Below are 6,955 nucleotides of genomic sequence, written 5' to 3'. Positions count from 1 at the left end.
TAATGAAATTCGTATTCAACTGTACTGAGCAGAAAAATTATTCAAACGTTTTCCAGTTTGTTTGTTAAATTTCAATTTGAAATTTAAACGTAGTTATATATACTTATTTGACTAATGTGTTTGTTCTGTGTCATAGGACACCATTTATTAAATATCAGGAATCGTATAATGTATCAGTAGTAATGAGAATCTCAAATCAGTATTCCAAGATCATTTCAACGGAGAAATGACGAAAGATACATTATATTTTATCCTTTTTAGTACACTTATAAGGCTTTTCGAAGATACTGCAATGCAATTGCAAGAGGCGGATGTAGTGGGATGGCCGAGTGGATTTTTTTTTTTTGGGGGGGGGGGGGGGGGGGACTGTGTGTGGTTGGTTGGGGCAGTCTTTTTATGGACTGAAAAATTCTCTGAAGCATGAATGGAGCGTGTCCCCTCTTAGGCAGTCAGTGGGCCACCTCTTATGTTTTGGGGATCCGCCACTGATAGTAAAATATATTGTTTCTCCTAAATCTTTGATAAGTTAACTTATGTCTTTAAAATAACAAAATGAATCTTGTTAAAAATGATATGAAACATGCTTGTCTCTCCGAGCTTCCAACACCTTTAATTATGTCTTATATAGGAACCATTACCGGGTGCAAAGTATAAAGTGGTCTAAGCGTGAATTATGCCTAAAATATTTAAAAAACCATACCATGCATGCTTCCTTTATGCCCGCGTCACACTGTCCCGATTTTGATATACGATGGACACCCGAATGCGAAAATTGTAAGTTCGTACGAAGTTGGTCCCGATCTCGTTAAAATACCAAAAAGTGACCGAAGCAAGTACGATGAATAACGAAATCTATACGATGGTGCCGAAATTATATACGATAGCAAAAGATGGACATACGAAGGTTAACCGAAGACGGGTATTTAAGCATCATATCTCAGCCGAAGCCTACACGATGGATCACGAAGGCTACACGATGGATAACAAAGGCTACACGATGGATTACGATGATGGTGCGATGGCCATACGATGTCTAAAAGATACGAATAGAATTTCGACAACATATCGTTTCTGTACAAGTCTGCCATGCATGGCGGGAAATCGATCTTTTTGTCTAATTCTTATAAAACTTAGTTTATTATCCCTTCGCCTACTACATGAAAGTTGCGTGTAGATAAAATTGTTATGGACACTCTAGAACCAAAATGCTCAAAACTTGGTATGGTGTTACTCGTTAAGAATATCTTAAGCGCTATTGACTTAAAAGTTCAAAGGTCAAGGTCACAGTGGCAGTTGTAATACAAGGCAATATCACCCTTGTGGACACTCTAAAACCAATATGCTTCAAAAGATGTTAACCACATCTGGTATATTGTTCCTCCTTGTAATGATCTAACATTTTTACGTTCAAGGCCAAAGGTCAAGGTCATGCAGATGGACTTGTTTTTTTCTCCTTGAAATAAAAAAAAATGTAGCATAATACACAGGAAATCGGTTGCTCATTTTTTTACCTGCTGATTCTAAAGACAATATTAAAGGTATTTCCAGTTACTGAATGTTTTGATTGATTTCTAAAAAAATAGTTTATGTATCAAATATGCATATTCAAATTACCATTTTCTGCATGTGTCATATACAAATATAGTGTCCATGTTACATACGAGGGGATGCCACGCTCGGCATTGCCTTGTATGAACTGTAAAATGTGTGCACTAGTCTGAATAATCACCCATAATTGTGCCCATGTTTACTGATCTATCTTAAAGGTAAGGTAATGGGTTCGTTGATCCCTTTTATTCAAAAAGAGCTCTTTCCAGGAGAATATCATAATAATATAGACAAAAGGAAGGATGTGGGGAAAGCAACAAATGCGGCAAAATATGACATATAGAAAACAAAATGGTTATGGATTAAACATTCGTGTGACAACAACTCAGACGATGCATAAAAAATCAGAATAATGAAGAAAAAGTTGGTTTCCCTATATACGTGTACATGCAGTGTTGGTGTACGAGGCGCGTTTATGATTTTCATTATGTAACTTGATATGAAAAATTGACAAAAAATAATATTTTACTTGTAAAAGTAAATCCTGAGCCTGTAATAGCTGCTCTTCTTGTTCCATTTGAATTAATAGAAACAACGCTGTCGCCTTCCTTGTTGTCATAGAATCATATGATGAGCTCCATGTTTTGTGAACGTCTTTCTTAACTGTCGTATTAGACTGAACAGTGCATATCGCGCATGGCACTTTAAATGTATTTTAGCGCGAAAATTGACCTACATTTAGCTGGATTTATTGCCGTCGTAGTTCCATCTTGTCGCCTTCGTACTTTTATTCGATGGCAACACGACGGGATTACGAGGTCTTCACGAAGTCGTGTTGCCATCGTAAGACCTTCGGGTATCTTCGTGATTCATTCGTGTAGACATCGCAATTTCAAAACTGCCCGATGGAAACGATGGAAACACGAATGCAATACGATATGCAAAGATGCATTCCCGGTGACATTACGATGGTGAGGATGGTGATACGAACTCAATACGATCCCTCAACATCGGACGCACCTTTGGGAATTTTTTAACATGTTAAAAAATTTAGAACCCTTCCCGAAGTTGTCCCCGAAGGCTAGAAAAAGTGGCCGATGGTTCTACGATGGTTAAAGATGGCACTACGAATAGCCCGATCTGGATACGATCAGTCCCGATTTTGAAAATTTCCATTATCGTGTTGCCATCGGCGTAAAAATCGGGACAGTGTGACGCGGGCATTAGTAAAGTAACTATAATTTCATGAGATTTTTAAGTTGTCGTGTCAATATCCCTTCTCCCAAAATACTTTACGGGTACTTATAGAAGTCAAACATACGCCCTTATACACGGTGTTTACAAACAACCAACATGCAAAATGACGACATTGTGTTAATTAAAGTTTAGATATACATGTATAGGGCCACAGGATGTGAACAATTACAGGTCACCGTACGGATTACACCTATATATGGTGGCCGGTTATGGCCATTTTGCATTTCGCCCTTTATATTCTAGAGGGTGAAACACGAAATCGCGCAATCAACTAGAAAAAAATATTTCATGTTTTCGCGTTTTCACCCTTTATAATATGAAGGGCGAAAACGCCAAATGGCCTTAACCGGTTAGGAAGCAACCATTTGATTTTCGGGGGGGGGGGGGGGGGGGGGGGTTATGTTTTTTTTTTCTGGACAATTTTTTTTTTTCGCCTGCGGCCAAAACAATCTTTTTCTTTCAATTTTAGCATTACATATAGTGGCAGCTGAGGGTGAAACAAACAATTTTTTTTTTTTTCTCAGAATCAAAAACAAATTATTTTTTTCTCCAAAAACTAAAAACAAACTTTTTTTTCCAAAAAAAAACCATAGCCCCCCACAGAAAATCAAATGGTTGCTGCCTTACCATACATATGAGCCAAATTCGTATTGTACGGTAAGCAATGAAAGGCCCGGGATAACAAGATGTAAACTTGAACAACTCGAAATTTATATGTGACTACTAGATTCAAGTTTATAAAGAAGTTTTGACCTAATGCAATTACACATGTCATTATATACATATAGTTTTGCTTTATATATAAAATGCAAATAATATGTAACCATGGTAACTATATTTGGTGTATGGAATAACAGTAACGTCTTACCTCGACCTAATTTTCATAGTTAATTTGTTAACACTTAGCCTGTTTCACATGTACTATCGGTAAATTGCATGCGGTGTATGGAATGATTGTAACGTTTACATGTACTTGTGTGATAGGGTTGGTTTGACCTTGATATAATTTGCATGGATAATTGATGCTGAATTTTGGGATACTTATTCATCTTAAATTTTCCAAATGAATTCTATTATGACCAATAAATCAAGAGAGCCATGATTTCAGAATGTAATGTAGTGTATTTCCTTTCCAAAATAGTGGCCATCATGTTGATACCTTCACTGTGCACGTTTGTTTATTGTGTGTTTTAGTTTAACAACATATGGGCTGCATGACCAACTCCAGTCATGCTTGCGTTATTCCTTATATAATCAAACAAATTATCCCCATAAAAGGGGGTCCCGGTCCCCTGGAAAACCCTTTAAATCTGCCTCTGCTACCTAGTACAGTTATGCTGTGCCTTTATCAAGTCTGCTACCTGTAGAAGACTGTACAAGAGAAGTTTGATGAACTTGGGTTTCATCCCTTTTGCATATCTATACCCCCACGCAATTTTCGCGTCAAGAATAATGTTTTTGACCCGTCTGTCTGCCTGTCCATCAGTCCTGTTCTCTTCATTGCAACTCCTCTGAAACCAGCATAACAGAATCTCATGAATCTTTATAGAAAAGTCCACGCTATGAAGATGTGAATTTCGATAGGAAATTAATAATCATTTTTTTCTAGCAGTAATTGGCCTCAATATACTACTGCAACAGTTTGTTATCGTAACTCCTCTGAAACCACACAACAGAATTTCATGCAACTTTGTATAATAAGGACATACTAAGTAGACATGAATATAACAGGGAATTATGATTTTTTTTGGTCGCAGAAAGCTCGACATAGGGATAGTGATCCGGCGTTAGCTAAATTCTTAAAGGCTTTATATTTTAGAAGGTGGAAGACCTGGATGCTTCATTTTTTGTATATGGATGCCTCATTTTACGAAGTTTCCGTCAGTCACATGTCCAAGACCTCATTTTGATGGTTCAGTGACTACTTGAAAAAAAGTGAATATCTTTTGTAATGTGAAATTCTCTCTTATTACAAGTAATATAAAGATAACTATATTTGGTATGTGCCGTAACTTTCTAGGTCCTCATGTCTGTCATAGTTTTCAATTAACTTCGACCTCATTTCACAAGGTTAAGTTTTGGTGGTCAAGTCCATGTCTCAGAATACTATAAGCAATAGGTCTAGTATATTCGGTGTATGGAAGGACTGTAAGGTGTACATGTCCAACTGGCAGGTGTCATCTGACCTTGACCTCATTTTCATGGATCAGTGTTTATAGTTTAGTTTTTGTGTTTTGGTCTATTTTTCTTATACTGTTTGCAATATGTCTAATATATTTAGTGTATGGGCTGATTGTAAGGTGTACATGTCTAGCTGGCAGGTGTCGTCTGACCTTGACCTCATTTTCATGGTTCAGTTAAGATTTTGATTTTTTTGTATTTTTTTCTATACTAAATGCAATAGATCAACTATATTTGCTGTATGGAAATATTTTATGATCTATATGTCGGTCACACAGGTTTTATTTGACCTTGACCTCATTTTCACAGTTCATTGATGCGTTAACTTTTAGTGTTTTGGTCTGTTTTTCTTAAACGTTTAGCAATGGGTCAACTATATTTGATGTCTGGAAGAATTGTTAGCTGTGCATGTCTGCCTGGCATGGTTCATCTGACCATGACCTCCTTATCATGGTTTATTGGTCAATGTTTAATTTTCTTGGTTAATGTTAAGTTTATGTGACAGTTGTAATAAAGCTTTTATTTAGGACAATCAACATAAGATCAATGATTACTAAAGAAGGCGAGACATTTCAGTTTGTGCACTCTTGTTTTTTTATAGGAGTAATGACCCTTCACTTTGAACTTTTTGCCATAATATACTTAACAGTAGTTTGTCATCTCTGTTCCTCTGAAAACACATAATCAGGATATTGAGACTTTCAAATGTGTGTTGTTTAGCAGATCATGATTTTTTTAGTATATATGGTGAGGAAATCCCAGTAAAATGAAGAGAACGTGATAATCAAATTGGAAATGGTTTTGATATGTGAAGATAAGCATTTGATAGTGTTCATTTTACTTGGAATCTTGGCTCTGTTTATGCAAGATCAAGAACGCTGATGATGGACAAAGTTGATGTCAATTACACACACTGGCCTTTTTAATAGAAATAAAATAAAATGTGAATGACAATTGATCCTAAATATAAATTAAAATAAGACAAGAGGCTTAAGAGTGACAGCAACCTGGATTTTCCTGTAGAGGTTGAACCCTGAACAGTTGAGGATGCAAGGACACAAGATTTAAACAGCTCTGAATTTGGATTGTGATTAAAAAGTTGGCACATCATAGGTTTGCACCATGAAAATATGTGGTCAAAGAACTGAAAAATTTGAAATAAGACATTTACCTTATTTTATCCAATATCAAAAATGCATTGTTAGAATCAGCATATCAAAGTAACCAAAGAATTAACTTTTTGGTGAAATACATATATATTAAATAACATTTCTGTTCAAAAGAAAATAACATAAAATAAACTAAAAACCAAAATGAGATAAAAAGGGAAATAACTCAAATGCATATAACAAAAAACAAAATAATTTGCTACTGTAAAGTTACAACTCAAAAAGGAGAACAGCTTAAACGTGAAAACTGACCTTGACCTTCATTAAGGAAGCTGGCTTGTCATGTTTTGGATTTGTTGTCAGATTTTTCGAAATCCTCTGGTTTTATCCATTTGAATGCCTTGAAAAATTTTGCCCGGTGACCCCCATTTTTCTTTTTGTAAATCTTTTAGATGTATAATGGTAATCCATCTGTTAAAGTCATATAAAATTTTAATTACAGTTTTTGTGAACTTCAACTTGTCAATGATAAAGCTATGAAAAGTCAAGAGATAATATTTTCCCGCTAAAATTTGATTGGCTAAAATCTCTAAAACAAGCGCGGTGACCTATATATATTTTTTTTGCTCTCTGGATTCCTTTATTAATCCCCTATCAAAATAAACTAGTGTTTTGAAAAGTTAATTACTTTGAAACTGAGAAGCGAACTCCCTTAAGTCACAGGAGACAACATATATTTTGAAAAGATTTTGACAGTCGCCTGCCTGTCGTACATCCCCAAATCAATAACCAATTTTTCATTCAGGGAGAACAAAACCAAAACCAAACATCAAATTTGTGCATTAATTAAAATAAAGACA

Source organism: Mytilus edulis, chromosome 6 (assembly GCF_963676685.1).
Source record: "Mytilus edulis chromosome 6, xbMytEdul2.2, whole genome shotgun sequence".
In the NCBI taxonomy this organism is placed as follows: domain Eukaryota; kingdom Metazoa; phylum Mollusca; class Bivalvia; order Mytilida; family Mytilidae; genus Mytilus; species Mytilus edulis.
Note: the sequence above shows the minus strand (reverse complement) of the source record.